Here is a 16,468-nt window from a genome sequence, read left to right as displayed (position 1 = left end):
GGGCTACCTAAGGAGCCGGGACCTCTAACCTAATGGTGCGCGCAAACTGACAATGACGTGTTACTAGGAGAAGCTGGGGGCTATGAACTCTGCGCTAGGAGTAAAGACTGAGGTCTGGAGAGTCAGGGCGACATGTACCTAAACCCTATCTAGTATCTGATGTTTAGAGAACATGTTGATATAAACTAAAAGTCAGGAGAGGAGAGGCTAACAGACTCTAAGACTGGAGCATGCATCATTCTACATGTAGTGCGTAATGAAGAATATTAAATGACCATTAATACACTATTTCTCCTACATGGAGACGTAAAGGCTAGACAATGACGGAAACTATTGATGCGATTCAGTAGCTTAGGAATGCAGAGAAGGAGGGCTGGACTGATAACTAGAATCATAACATACTCTTGGCAGACTAACAGGCAGAGCCAGGCCGAGCCGGGCACTGCGAGGCAGGAAGTAAGTGAAGGGTCGAGGATACAGGTGGGGGCTGTATCGCTCCTCAGCGAGGGTTCAGGAGACAGGAGCTGAATCTGGTGTCCGGGCCCTTTTGAGGCCTAGAAACGGGGACTTTACAATGAAATAACGTGCACACTGAGAAACGTGGCAACGTAACTTTACATAGGCCTGATTTTCGTAGTATTCACGAGAACTGGGAACTGGCATACTAGGGATGGACACAACTGTAATTGCGTCTTTAATCAAACATGGGGAATACATATGCATATTAATCATGCACACATAACATAAGATGGGGGACACGTAGGGACACAGAACATGGCAAAATTTACTTTTCCACAATAGAATGACATTCCTGCTCTATAGATATCAGAGCTCTCGGATGTCAAAAGGTATAATTACCAAGATGAGCAAGATAGAGTGTGTGGGATCAATATTTAAGTGCAGTGCTAATGTGAAGTGAAAAAAATGTAGCTAATGAAGCTAATCACCAGGCTTGGTGAATGATGGGAATCAATACACATAAATGTTATGTTATTTTGTTAAATTACATTTTTGAATCTTGTTAAGAATCATTCTTTCTTTCTGTTATCTCTAGACGCTGGTATATACTTTGTGTACACAGAGGATGTTCTTCTTCATATTCTAGATCTTCTAGTTTTTTCATTTTCGGATCAAAATAGTATTTCATGTCTTCTGCAGCAAGAGCATTTTCCCATTGTATCCACTTTGGATTTAATGCCACAGCAGTCAAATTGCGTGGGCTTGTTAATGCCTCAAGGGCTGATTCTGCTGTTAAAACAGTTATTCTTCTGCCTTGGGTTTGGCCTCTTTCTTTTGCTACAGCAGTTTGAACCTCTATAAGAATCTTTTCAGTAGAACTGAATTTCATTTCAGCTTGTGTGTACAAATGTGATTTGTAAGCTATTGGTACCGTTTCTCCCTCATTAGAGGTCAGGTACGTGAATCCGCATCTTCCTGGGATGACTCGGATTACAAGGTTGCGTTCGTTTGCGCGTGTTTGCAATTTTGTTTTAGTTAACATGTCTGTTTGTAATGATCTTAAAATTTCTGTGTGTTTCTGAGTCCAATTGATTGGTTTGAAATCAGGTTTTATTAATTCATAGAGAGGTTTAACCCTGTCTGCATAATTTAGAATATATGTTCTTCCGAAATTCAGGAAACCTAGTATTGATTGTAAGTTCATCAGCGTTTTTGGAGCTTGGAGTACAGCACACTTCTCTAAGAAGTTGTCTGCTAGGCTTTTGCCTCCACTTGATAATTCATATCCTAAAAACAGGACAGTTAGATGGGCAATTATTGACTTTTTAAAGTTGAATTTGTAACCCTCAGCTGCGAACCCAAGTATTATGGTGTTCACTCTTTTCAAGTGTGTCTCCAGGTCATCGTCTGTTAGATAGATGTCATCAACATAGTATAATGCCTCATCATCATATATTTGTAGTAACTCTGTTACCCTTGCTGAGAATAATCCTGGGCAATTCTTGAATCCCTGTGGGAGTCGACAGAAGTGTTTTTGCGACCCCATTATTGAGAAAGCGGTCAAATACCTGCTTTCAGGTGCAATGTAATCTACGAGTCTCCTGAGGCGGAAGCCGGGAGTGAGCCTACATCTTTTAAAATTGTGATTGTTTGTGTAATACTCTGCTTTTTAAAAAAAAACCTATTCACCTCCTGGTCACGAACAGCGTCTTCTAGCGCTGCACCGATTCCTGTCATCGCCATTACCGAGGGCGAGGCGCGTCTTCAGACACGCCCCCTCAGCTGGCCACGCCCCCTAAACCGGCTATAAGAGTGCGCGCAGCTGGAAAGCGCGACACCACTGAATCTACGAGTCTCCTGAGGCGGAAGCCGGGAGTGAGCCTACATCTTTTAAAATTGTGATTGTTTGTGTAATACTCTGCTTTTTAAAAAAAAAACCTATTCACCTCCTGGTCACGAACAGCGTCTTCTAGCGCTGCACCGATTCCTGTCATCGCCATTACCGAGGGCGAGGCGCGTCTTCAGACACGCCCCCTCAGCTGGCCACGCCCCCTAAACCGGCTATAAGAGTGCGCGCAGCTGGAAAGCGCGACACCACTGAATCTACGAGTCTCCTGAGGCGGAAGCCAGGAGTGAGCCTACATCTTTTAAAATTGTGATTGTTTGTGTAATACTCTGCTTTTTAAAAAAAAACCTATTCACCTCCTGGTCACGAACAGCGTCTTCTAGCGCTGCACCGATTCCTGTCATCGCCATTACCGAGGGCGAGGCGCGTCTTCAGACACGCCCCCTCAGCTGGCCACGCCCCCTAAACCGGCTCTAAGAGTGCGCGCAGCTGGAAAGCGCGACACCACTGAATCTACGAGTCTCCTGAGGCGGAAGCCGGGAGTGAGCCTACATCTTTTAAAATTGTGATTGTTTGTGTAATACTCTGCTTTTTAAAAAAAACCTATTCACCTCCTGGTCACGAACAGCGTCTTCTAGCGCTGCACCGATTCCTGTCATCGCCATTACCGAGGGCGAGGCGCGTCTTCAGACACGCCCCCTCAGCTGGCCACGCCCCCTAAACCGGCTATAAGAGTGCGCGCAGCTGGAAAGCGCGACACCACTGAATCTACGAGTCTCCTGAGGCGGAAGCCGGGAGTGAGCCTACATCTTTTAAAATTGTGATTGTTTGTGTAATACTCTGCTTTTTAAAAAAAAAACTATTCACCTCCTGGTCACGAACAGCGTCTTCTAGCGCTGCACCGATTCCTGTCATCGCCATTACCGAGGGCGAGGCGCGTCTTCAGACACGCCCCCTCAGCTGGCCACGCCCCCTAAACCGGCTATAAGAGTGCGCGCAGCTGGAAAGCGCGACACCACTGAATCTACGAGTCTCCTGAGGCGGAAGCCGGGTGTGAGCCTACATCTTTTAAAATTGTGATTGTTTGTGTAATACTCTGCTTTTTAAAAAAAAACCTATTCACCTCCTGGTCACGAACAGCGTCTTCTAGCGCTGCACCGATTCCTGTCATCGCCATTACCGAGGGCGAGGCGCGTCTTCAGACACGCCCCCTCAGCTGGCCACGCCCCCTAAACCGGCTATAAGAGTGCGCGCAGCTGGAAAGCGCGACACCACTGAATCTACGAGTCTCCTGAGGCGGAAGCCGGGAGTGAGCCTACATCTTTTAAAATTGTGATTGTTTGTGTAATACTCTGCTTTTTAAAAAAAAACCTATTCACCTCCTGGTCACGAACAGCGTCTTCTAGCGCTGCACCGATTCCTGTCATCGCCATTACCGAGGGCGAGGAGCGTCTTCAGACACGCCCCCTCAGCTGGCCACGCCCCCTAAACCGGCTATAAGAGTGCGCGCAGCTGGAAAGCGCGACACCACTGAATCTACGAGTCTCCTGAGGCGGAAGCCGGGAGTGAGCCTACATCTTTTAAAATTGTGATTGTTTGTGTAATACTCTGCTTTTTAAAAAAAAAACTATTCACCTCCTGGTCACGAACAGCGTCTTCTAGCGCTGCACCGATTCCTGTCATCGCCATTACCGAGGGCGAGGCGCGTCTTCAGACACGCCCCCTCAGCTGGCCACGCCCCCTAAACCGGCTATAAGAGTGCGCGCAGCTGGAAAGCGCGACACCACTGAATCTACGAGTCTCCTGAGGCGGAAGCCGGGAGTGAGCCTACATCTTTTAAAATTGTGATTGTTTGTGTAATACTCTGCTTTTTAAAAAAAAACCTATTCACCTCCTGGTCACGAACAGCGTCTTCTAGCGCTGCACCGATTCCTGTCATCGCCATTACCGAGGGCGAGGCGCGTCTTCAGACACGCCCCCTCAGCTGGCCACGCCCCCTAAACCGGCTATAAGAGTGCGCGCAGCTGGAAAGCGCGACACCACTGAATCTACGAGTCTCCTGAGGCGGAAGCCGGGAGTGAGCCTACATCTTTTAAAATTGTGATTGTTTGTGTAATACTCTGCTTTTTAAAAAAAAACCTATTCACCTCCTGGTCACGAACAGCGTCTTCTAGCGCTGCACCGATTCCTGTCATCGCCATTACCGAGGGCGAGGCGCGTCTTCAGACACGCCCCCTCAGCTGGCCACGCCCCCGTGACGCCCTTCCCCACAGGCATAAATTATGTGCCTTGCTAGGAAGCGCAGCGAACGGGCGCAGCGGGCGCGCCGTCAGCGCGCCGAAGGCGCGCCAAAGGCAAGCCCGTCTGGGCCCGTCCGGGCCTGGACCGAGCCCAGGGCCAGCCCCCCTGTCTGTTCCGCCGACTCCGCCCGCACATGCTGGACCAACTCCCAACTTCATCTACTTAATCCCTCCCACTGCACGGCCATTACCCCCTGCAACCCTAACCATTTAGAATCCGCTCCTTTCCATTGCCCTCAATGCAATTTTACTCTCCCGCCCTACCTATCTCGTCTGCTTTCTCATCCCACGCCTCAGCTCCCCGCATCTAATCACCGGATGCTGAAAGCTGGCTTGGTCAACTGCCGGTCTCTCCCCCGTCATGCTAACGACATCTGGATGTCTATTTCCTCTGACGAGTGGGATATTTTATTTCTCACTGAGACCTGGATCACTGATTCCTCCTCTCCGGACATCTATCTGGCCATTCCACCAGGCTACGATATAAAATGCATTAACCGGGCTGGGGGTAAATCTGGAGGCGGACTAGCCGTCATCTGCAAATCTCATCTTCAGCTGACCACTACCAAACTTACCAACATTGGTATAATTGAAGCCCTATACTTCTCTGTATCTGATTCTGCGGCAGTTATACTGGCTGGTTCTCTAGTCTATAACCCCCCTACCGCCGCCTCCCTTTCTCTTACTGCTCTCACCCACCAGCTGGCTGATCTATCCCTTAAACATCAATGTTTTCTAGTTTTAGGTGACTTCAACCTACACGTAGACAACCCTCTCTGCGTGAAGGCGAACAATCTGCTGGAAATCATGGATAGTCTGAACCTCACTCAACTAGTCACCGGTCCTACTCATGTGGCTGGTCACACCTTAGACCTTATTTTCGCCAATTTCTCCACCATCACGGTCTCTCCTCCCCTCCCCCTTACGTGGTCCGACCACTATCTTATCCCCTGTTCTCTGGTCTTAGACCGGAAATCTGTCCCTCTTGTCCCCAGGAAGGAGCTGGGAAGGAAGTGGCACAAAGTAACATGCGCCACCTTGGACCCGGTATTCCACTTCCAGACGGATTATCTATCCTCTGATATCGACGGAAATATCTCTAGGCTTAATACTGCCCTCATCAATGCTATCGACTACATTGCTCCCCAGAAAATTATTGCCTCCACTAGATCTCGCCCCTCCGCTCCCTGGTTCTCCACCTCCCTCCGTGTGGAAAAAAGCAGATGCAAGGCACTCGAACGGAAGTGGAGACTAAACTATGACCCTGAAGCTAAGCTTACTTACAAAGCTGCCTTGAAAAAATTTCTCAAACTTTAAAAAATCACCATGAAAGATCATTTCTCGCTTCAAATTGCCAAGGCCAACAACTCGTCAAAAACCCTCTTCACCATCGTCAAAGACTTCATCAATCCTCCGGCCAGGGCCACTCAGAATTCAGCTAGTCAGACCCTGTGCGAGGGACTTTCAGATTTCTTCCTTGAAAAAATCAACAAGCTATGTATCTCCTTCCCTAAAGGGCCAGTATCCCGGCCTCCTTCCACAAGTCCCCCTGCTTCTCCGTCCTTCTTCGCCTTCAATAAACTCACCCAGGAGGATGCTATCAGGCTACTCATCCACTGCAAATCTGGTGCACCCTCTGACCCCGTCCCTGCCAAACTCATGGGAGAGCTGGCCCCCTCGTTAGCCTGCTCCTTCCTCTCCATCTGGAACGCCTCCCTGCACCATGGCTTTTTCCCTACCACTTGGAAGGAGGCCTTGGTGATCCCCATCCTAAAAAAGGCAGATGCTGACCCCACTGTTTTCGCCAACTACCGCCCCATCTCCCTTCTCCCCAAACCTGCAAAGGTCTTGGAAAAAGCCGTGCAGTTGCAACTCACGGAGTATTTGGAAAGCAACTCCCTACTGCACGACTCACAATCTGGATTTCGGGCGGGATACAGCACAGAGACGGCTTTGCTGGAAGTATCGGAGACAATTCGGGAATGCGTGGACAGGGGCGAGGAGGCCATGCTTGTCCTCCTCGACCTGTCCGCTGCATTTGATACGGTCTCCCACCCCATCCTCCTTGACCGACTAAAACAGATTGGCATTGGCGGCACTGCCTTTAGCTGGATCGAGTCCTTCCTTGCAGGAAGAAGTCAGAGGGTATTGTTGCGGCCTTTTAAATCGGAGGAAAAACCCTTGTTGTGCGGTGTGCCACAGGGCTCTGCCCTCAGCCCTCTGTTTTTTAACATCTATCTTGCCCCACTTGCCGGCGTGGTGGAGTCCTACGGAGTCAGGGTGGTCTCCTATGCTGATGATACCCAGCTAGTGTTTTCCTTCAGAGACCACTCTGACTCCGCGTTCACCAACTTCCGCCAGTGCCTCAACAACATCAGTGGCTGGATGTCTGAAAACCACCTAAGACTCAATGCAGACAAGACAGAGGTGCTGTTTTTTAACCAGAAAAATTCCATCCCCTCCTCATGGTGGTGGCCCACGGCACTTGATCCTGCTCCCTCTCCCGTCCACTCGGCCCGCAACCTGGGTTTCCAGTTTGACGACTCCCTCTCATGCAAAACTCAGGTCAATAAAGTGACCTCTGCCTGCTTCCTGAAGTTGCGCATGATCAAAAAGATACTCCCCTATCTCCCTCTGGATTCCCGCCGTACAGTTACCCATGCCCTCATCACGTCCCACCTGGACTATGCTAATAGCCTTTATGCTGGTGCCCCCCAATACCTGATTGACCGGCTTCAGATTGTTCAGAATGCGGCGGCCAGACTGATTGGCAATATTCCCTATCGTCAATCAGTATCTGCATATCGTAAGGAACTGCACTGGCTACCAGTGGCCAGCCGTATTCAGTTCAAGACCCTCACCCTGACCTACCGAGCTATCAACGATCGCGGACCAAACTACCTAAAAAAACGTGTCTCAATATCCCGTTCTATCAGATCTTTGAGATCCAATGACCTCCGCCTTCTGATCTCTCCCCGTTTCAGACTCTCCAGAATGGGTGGCAGAGGGTTCAGTGTTATTGCGGCAAAACTGTGGAACGCTCTGCCAGTCGATCTTAGATTCTGTCCCTCCGAATCCATCTTCCGGGCCAGACTCAAAACTTGGCTCTTCTCTGGACTCTGATCTACTCCTCTGTTTTCCCTTCTTGCTCCTCTCCTCTCCTTTGGAGATTCAGGTTCTAGCGCCAGGACACCCCTTCGGGGGTAGCTGTGCGCTCTACAAACTACATAAAATAAAATAAAAAATAAAATAAATGTTTTGACAAAAGAATCCATTAGAGATATCTAATGTTGTTTTATATTTTTTGCGCACGATGTTATTCATTAGTGCTGCACTGTGTGAGTTTTGGACTGCAAATGTTTTGCAACATGAGTTAAGGTGTCTGTAGTCCAAAACTAGACAATATGAATCGTCTGGCTTGGAGACAGGAAACAAAGGATTGTTCATTTGTGAGGTGCATGTTTCAATCACCCCCTGATATTCAAGTTGATCTAAGATCTCCCTGACTTGCTTTTTAGCTTCTTGTTTAACTGGGTACTGCCTTTGTGCAGTGGGTTGATTTTTTAACTGGATTTTATGGTGAGGAGAATTCTCATCCCATCCTACATGATTTTTATATAATGCAGGAGCTTGGGCTACTGCCCATTTTCTTGCTAATGGGTATTTTTTATGAATTGGAATGTGATTTGAGAAGGCAGGCATAATCATTTCTTCGCCATGAGGGCACTCCCTGACAAACTCTGGTGGCCAGTCTTTCTCAGCTAACAGGATGTCATAGCCTTTTGAAAGGTTATCCCAAAAGAGACCCCTTACTTTCCTAGTCTTGTCCCCCTCTATACGCAATGTTATTTCATATATTTTATGGGGTTTGCTAACTCTGGTGTCTGCAGTTTCCACTTGAATGTATTCATTCGTGTCCACTGTCTCCAGAAGATTCATCAAGATCTTGCGAGCTATGGTTACTTCTGCTGCGCTGTCTAGCATTGTCTGGGCCCACTCTCCGTTTTTCAGTTGTGTCCTCAGTATCCTCGGCATGTTTTATTCTAATACTGGCTACCTTCTTTCTTGGAAATTGTCATTTTTTACTTTGATGAGCAGGTTGAAATGAAATGAAGTGAAAATGATTTTTATAGAGCGCACATAGTTGCCCTGAGGCGTCCAAGCGCTAAGACTAAGAGTGTTAACTAAGGGGACATATAATGGGGAAAGCTTTATTTAATAAATAAGAATGTTTTTAGTTGTTTCCGAAAAGATGTCAGTTCCGGATTGGACCTTAGATGAAGAGGGAGATCGTTCCATAATTTAGCAACATTGAAGGAAAAGGAACGACCTCCAGCTCTGGTTCTTCTGACCTTGGGCACTACAGCCAAAAAAGCGTTGGCTGAGCGTAATTGTCTTCTGGGATGGTATGGGATGATTAGAGGGATGTTAATTGCTGAGCCCGTCTCCCAGAAAGCTTGATGGGCAATGCACAGGGACTTGAAGCTAATTCTATCCTTAACGGGAAGCCAGTGCAGTTTCTTGAGGCCAGGTTTGGCAGACATCCTGCGTGGGATTTGCAGTAACGTGCGAGCAGCGCAATTTTGAATTATCTGCAATTTTCGCAGAGTAAAGTCCGGAGCTCCTAAGTAGAGGGCATTTCCAAAATCCAAACGTGATTGGATCAAACCCTATATCACCATTTGTCTGGCTATAAAAGGTAGAAGGGGAAGAATTTTCTTGAGAGTTCTGAGTAAGCCGAAGCAGGTCGCGGCTAACCTAGTGGCCTGGTAGTCAAATGTCAGGGGCTTATCAAGCCAGATACCCAGACTCTTGATGGCGGCTTTAGGTACAGGTGGCGGGCCTAAATTGGGAGGCCAAATGGAACTGATTGATGTTGGGGCTGTCCTACCCAGTAGCATGAGCTCAGTCTTGTCCCCATTGAGTTTGAGACAAGTCAGAGTCATCCAGCTTTTTACCTTCTCCAGGCAACCTACCAGGTCCACCTTGGCGGAATAGTCATTTTCCTGTGCCAGCGAGACCACCAGCTGAGTATCGTCCGCGTAGGTAACGATCTTAATACCATACGGTCGGACGAACTCAGCCAGTGGTCTCATATAGACGTTAAATAACGTCGGGCTCAGGGATGAGCCCTGTGGGACTCCACAGCCAAGGGGTTTACTGGAGGAAATACTATTTCCTTCATATACCTGGAAGGTTCTGCCACTGAGAAATGACTTGAGCCATTCCAGTGTCATATAGACGCTGCAGGAAGATTTTGTGATTTACAGTGTCAAAAGCAGCGCTTAGATCGAGGAGGATGACTGCCACCGATCCTCCTCGATCCAAGATTTTCCTGGTTCCCTCCATGACTGCCAACAAGGCAGTCTCTGTTCCATGTTTGGGGCGAAAGCCCGTCTGCGACGGGGCAAGCAGGCAATTACTCTCAAGGAAGTTTGTTATGAGGCCATTTATATACTTCTCGACAATTTTGCTAGCCCACGGGAGCAAGGAGATGGGGCTGTAATTGCCTAAGTTATTAATATCCATATTGGCTTTCTTTGCAAGTGCCCACACCATAGCCTGTTTCCACGCAGGTGGTACCGTGCTAGTGGCAATTGAGGTGTTCAGTACTTCTAGCAGGGTGGGAAGAATGGTCCGGGTAACAGTGACCAATATGCGTGGGGGGGCAGGGTTACTAGGGGAACCCGATTCACTTGCGTCATTAGAGTAGCAAGTGATTCTGATTGTAATAGGGGAAACTCACCTAGCGAGGGTGATTGACTACACATAGTGCTCTGTACAGAAATCGTCGGGATGTTCATTGGGCCGTTTAAATCACTGTCCGAGGAGAAGGATGAATAGATGCGATCAATTTTATGAAAAAAGAAATCTGCTAAATCGTCACAGCGAGCTTGTGAATTGTTGCTAACAGACAGGGATTGAGAAAGTTTGGTGAGGGTTTTCACAATCTGATAGATCTCTTTTGGATTGGAATTGGATTCCGTGATTTTTTGTGTGTAATACACAGCTTGCGCACTCTTTATCTCTTTTTTGTAATTTCGGATAGCTTCTCTGTAAATGGTTTTTTCTAACTCGGCGTACCCCAGGCGCCATTTTCTTTCTAATCTCTTGCAGTGGCATTTTTTCTCCCGGAGCTCCGCCGAGTACCAGGGAGCAGTGGGTCTGGATCTTTTTAATATTTTTTTTTGACAGGCAATATGGTATTAAGTGATTGTGTTATCCAGTTGTTAAATTTGGCATATGCTGTTAGGGGGTCTTGAGTAGTTGAGGGCTTTGTGGTCTCTAGCTTATTCACCCACTGGTCTAGTGAAAGTCTGGACCAGTTCCGTGCTTCCCGTATTCCTGGTGTAAGTACAGGAGTGTTATGAGTTTCCCACCTAAAAGGGACTAACCAATGGTCCGTCCATGGGAGGGCCATCGGAGTTTCAACCATCAGATTAGGGCAGTTGCTAAACACTGGGTCTAACAGGTGGCCTTTAGCATGTGTGGATGATAGGACACGCTGGTCCATCTGCAACGCAGAGAGATCTGCAATTAGCTCTTGCGCCACAGAGTTAGTTGTATCATCAAAGTGAGTGTTTAGGTCGCCTAGCAACGTAAAGTTGGAAGGGGAAGAGGCCAGATCCGCAACACCCGAGGGCTGAGATGTATAAAACTGTTTTTCAGGCCCTGGTGGGCGGTAAATTAGTGCCCCTGAAAAACTCATGTTTGGAGAGAACTCTAAGCAAAAGGACATGCTTTCGCAGTCTGGAAAAGGATTCGGGGAGCATCGACAGGTATATTGAGCTCTAAATATAATAGCCAGACCACCGCCTATCCCATGAAGGCGATCCAATCTAGCAATTTGGTAGTCCTGCGGCAAGGCTTGCACTATATCAGGGTCTGAGAACGGGGTGAGCCAGGTTTCAGTTAAGAAAACTGCATCTGGTTGAAGGTCGTTGAGCAATATGGATATTTCTGTCTGATGCTTAGGAAGGGATCTGCAGTTAAGGAGAAACATTTTATAGGTCTGTTGATTCTTGGCCGGGGGAGGAGGTTTAAGTTGGACGTTACATTGTTGGCACAGAGAAGGCAGGTTTAAGGGATGAAAAAGATGACAACATGACTTCCTAGCCTGTGTTCTTAACCTATGCAGAACCACAGCGCTGTATGTATTGTGATGCACTGTAGGGGAAGCAGGGTTTGTGGCCCCTGGCCCCGCCCGGTCGCGGACGGGCTTGCCTTTGGCGCGCCATCGGCACGCCGCTGGCGCGCCTGCTGCGCCCATCCGCTGCACCGGCGGAAGGTAGTGGCAATATTATACAAGTAAGGGAGGGAGGGGCGGGAGTCAGGCAGCAGCTAGAACGCTACCCCTCCTTACCCCCAAGATGGCATCCGCCCCTCTCTCTCACCAGCCCCGAGTCGGCTGTGCAGGGAGTGGAGGTCGGGAATGGCGCAAATGAGGTAGGGCCAAAGAATAAAGTGCACAGTGCAATTTTGAGTGTAATCTAAAATCTCTGAGCACAATTATTACACACAATGTTTTTAAAAAGGGATTCTGTTTAAAAAGCGCGAGGCGCCGTATTTCAAATAATACAATTACCACAGATTTGCAAATTGAGCTTTTGCGACCCCCGGCTTCCGCCTCAGGGGTAAATTAACACACTAATCTGGGCACTCACAAACAGCGCGTCTTAAATAGTTTGCAGGGCGGGAGTCAGGCAGCAGCTAGAACGCTACCCCTCCTTACCCCCAAGATGGCGTCCGCCCCTCTCTCTCACCAGCCCCTTGTCTTTAGACTTGACGTGCTCTTCCTTGTGTTCTGACCAGTTCCTTGTCTTTAGACTTGACGTGCTCTTCCTTGTGTTCTGACCGTCCTCTTCTTTACGATTTCTGTGAGGAAGTCTGAAAAGATCGAGAGGGACATGTATCAATATCTTGATATCTGTCAGGTTTTCTTAATTTATCCCTATCTCTAAAGTTGTATCTTTTCTCAGAGGGCTCCCTCTGGGGAGATGTGTATCCTCGGTCCGGAGATCTTTCTCTCCGTTGAGGAGACCTTCCTCTGGACTGGAATCGTTTTTCTCTGGGAGTGGATTGTTTATTTCCATCCCAACTCTTTTTTGGAGTGTTTAGATTATTTTTAATAAATGTTTTTTCAGGATTTTCAGTTAGTTGGGGTTTTACTTGTTTCCCACCCAAACTATCTCTTCCTAGTTCTTCATAGGATTTTTCTATGATTCTGGCAAGTTCAAAAGGTTGTTCTGCTATATCTGTTTCTTTCAATTTCAGGCGGATTGCCACAGATGCTGCTTCTCCTTTTATGTTGGCTAATAATATAGCCGAGACCTGCTTGAAGTCTTTCAGTAATTTCAAACCCAGAGTTAAAGCAGGTTCTGGACCGTATTAATTTTGAATCTGTCTTAGTACATCCGGTATAACCGCCATTGACAGAACACCATGTGTTTTTGTGTGTATGGAAGCAAAGACTGTGCCCCAAGTGTCACAGTCCTCCACATGTGGTGCGATCCCCATTGGAAGGCAGATAGTCAGAATTCTGTCTTTCTCAGTAGGCGTAGTATCAGGAAATACTGCCTCTATCTGAGTGATTTTTTGTGCCAGCCAGAATGGAATTTGTTCCCGTTTTGCGGGTATTTTGCCAATGGCTGATTGTATATTCTGTGGTGTGATTTTATTTGTGTTCCCCTGGTGAGGGGTGGTCTCTGGAATTTTTAATGCCGGTCGGACTGTTGAAGTCCGCATGACATATTGGACCAATTGTCTATGTATTTTAATGAGTTGTTTTAGTTGAGCTAAAAGTTCTCCGTTTGACATCTTTTCAATGTCGGGATGTGGTGTGTAGCTGGCTAGAACCGGCCGCGTGGCTCCTGGTCTACCTAGTGGACCTAGCCTGGTGATGTGATTTTGATGTTTTAGGGCGCCTTTAAAGAGCAGGTGCTCTTGGTATGTTAGTGGGATTTCAACATCCTCGAAAGGAGCGTATTCATCCGGTGGTTCCCCTATTTTGTAATAGTGGAATTCGTGTGTCACAGCGTGTGCTGCTGGAAAATGTATCCATGTATAGAATACCTCTGTCTGCCGATATTCATGGGCCTCTACCACGAATATGACTGTACCACCTCTTGGTGATAGTCCGTTTGCTATAAGCTTAAGAGTTATAGTTTCTCTTACATTTACCGGAATGAGTATAACATCCGGGTCATTCTGTTGGATATTTGTGTCATCTAACAACAGTTGAGACGCTAACGCATCTCTTTCTTCGTCACCTTCCGGCATTTTACTGACAAAGTTATTTTTTGCTTTGCAGAGCAAGTTACAAGGGAAACAAAGATTAGGTGCACAATATTTTGGAACACTATCCTTCAACGTTGACTAACCAAAACTATTACATAGGAATCTCTTCCTACTAAGTTCCGGCGGATTTTAACCTTTTACCCACTCCAGACGTCTTTTGGAGTATTTACGGGAAAAAGGGTCTGTGTGAAAAAGCACGACTGAGTTACTCTAATGTCTTGCGTTAGATTATCGCCTTACCAAACGTTGGGCGCCATGTAGTGTAGTTCCTATATTCCCAATAGGCTCTGCGCATTGGAATAATATAAACAGCACTGTAGACGTAGGACTGAGGTCGACTAGGTCTCTACTGACTATATTAGACTTAATTAGTTTTGCCAGCTAGCTCAGAGGTCACTAGAAACTTTATCGAGTAAACAAGGAGGAGTTTAACTTCCCTAGATAGACAAGAAGGGATTAGCTTCTGACAACCATATAACATGACAACTTTGCTCCCTCAGAATAAAGAGTGCATCTCTAGAGTCGTGTGAAAACAATAGACAACTATTTCACTCAGTCAATCGTGCGTACTTAGTCTCACCAGAGTGCAGAGATGTAGAGAGACGGGCGTATTCAATAAAAGGTGTTATTTATTGAGCAGTCTTCTTTCTCATGCAAGAGAAATGAATTGCCACAGTTGCAATACTTAACATGAAGTAAAGAACGTACAGTAAAAGGAGTATTATGAAATAATACTGTAAAAGCATTGATATGGTTTCTTAGCCATATGATACTTTAAAATGGATAAAATATATACATACATAAAAACATTGACTAACGTACTCAACTGGTGCTTCTAATCTATGCCTACCCCGGTGTACCTGACCTAAGTCTAATACGTGGGAAGGAGTAAGTAAGTAGTTGTTTAAGTTAAGTTGGTTTTTGCCAAGAATCTGAATCAAGAATTCTCTTAAGGGTTTAGTCAGCTCCGTACCTTGGTTCTAGAATGTAGGAGGTCTTGTATCTCTCTCTCAGGACTCGATCTCCGAGCAACCCGCAAGGGTGACTGGAAACACCGGAGCTGGATTTTCTCGTCTGGAGAAATAGGCAGCGTCTTTCTCAGTGCGTCAAAAGGGAGGGGCGGCTTCCTTCGGCTCTCGCATCAGCTGGGCTTCAGGCAAGTAGATAGCCGCTCTGCTCCAAACCACTGTGTCTTTGCTTAAGGCAACGTTGGTATATTTATACCTGAAAGGTGCCGAGTTTGACGTAAGGTTGGACATAAGACGTCACCAAGAACTTACAGTTCTTTCCGACTCTAGGAGTTCTTGTGCAAATCAAAACAAGAGCAGGGGGATTTCCCGGGCTGCTGGAGGCTTGGTTTGTTTAAAGAACGCGTTGTACTTTCTAGGAGTCTAGAGGAGTAGCCATGCCGTATTTGGACTGCATGGGTTATTACTAAATATGGATATGATTCTTATGCCTTTATAAGGATATTATTTATTATAGCCATACAAGGGCATAAATCGGGAATATCGAATTAGAGTCCTAGATAGAAACACAACAGTGGGGCCTTCACACACCCACATTGGGTGTCATGCTTCATCATAGGGCATGCACCTCGTCACGCGGGCGTTGCAATGCCTGAGGGGCTCTTTGTCAGAGATCTTTTGTCCCAAGCCGTTTGGGGCACTGTGGGTGAGGGGCCAGATGGTGTAGATGCGAAAATGTAGTGAGGGTGTGGAAAAACAAGGAATAAAAAATGGTGGCCAATAGTGTCCCGGAATAACAATTTTAATCAGATGAGCCCAATGGTCCCTTTTAAAAACTAATAATAAGGGAATAATGTCCAATGGTGCCTATGAGGTCGACATGTTTCTTGCCTGTAAGTGTCAGACTGATCACGAGGCAATTCTTCAAGATCCAAAGTAAATGTTCTATCTACACTGTAGTAAGACCACTAGTACATTGCTGTTGTTGGTCCAACAGTCATCTAGTAACCTAATAGTGAGGTACCTTAATAAGAAGTAGACCAACCTGAAGGAAGAATGAGAATACAATCAATACAATAAGTTGACATAACAATTAATTCTCGTGAAAACCTCTTAATGATGTAGTGAGGTGCAAAAAACATTTATTAGTGCCTACAAAGTGATGTGATGCAGCGCAGTGGCACTCCTGGAGTCTAACCAAAAAGAATAATGTGGGCAGTAAGCGGGGTCCATGGGGTCCCTTTTACCCCCTGCAGAGGGCTGCTGTCAGGAGGCACACTAACAGTGCGCCACCTTTTAAATGACACACTCTCAGTGCGCCTCCTGAGGGCTTCTTTGACTTAGCGCTCGTCTGTAATATGGCGGGAATGCAGAGTCAAAGGGATTCCCTAATTTGCATAGGGCATGCCCCTATGCAAATGCTGGGACACCTTCTGTTGATAACGCTGACGCTTTAAGTGCGCCAGCACTATCTGTATTACAGAAGGGGACTCACAAGCGTCTGTGTCCCCTTCTACAATACCAAAGTGCCCCAGGGGCACGCAAAGCGGGGGCAAAAGCCTGTTACGCCCCCAGGGCACCATCTGTAATACGGTACC

The sequence above is a fragment of the Lissotriton helveticus genome, chromosome 10 (genome assembly GCF_964261635.1).
Source record: "Lissotriton helveticus chromosome 10, aLisHel1.1, whole genome shotgun sequence".
NCBI classification, from domain to species: Eukaryota; Metazoa; Chordata; class Amphibia; order Caudata; family Salamandridae; genus Lissotriton; species Lissotriton helveticus.
The sequence above is the reverse complement of the archived record's forward strand: the minus strand, read 5'-3'. Positions refer to the sequence as shown.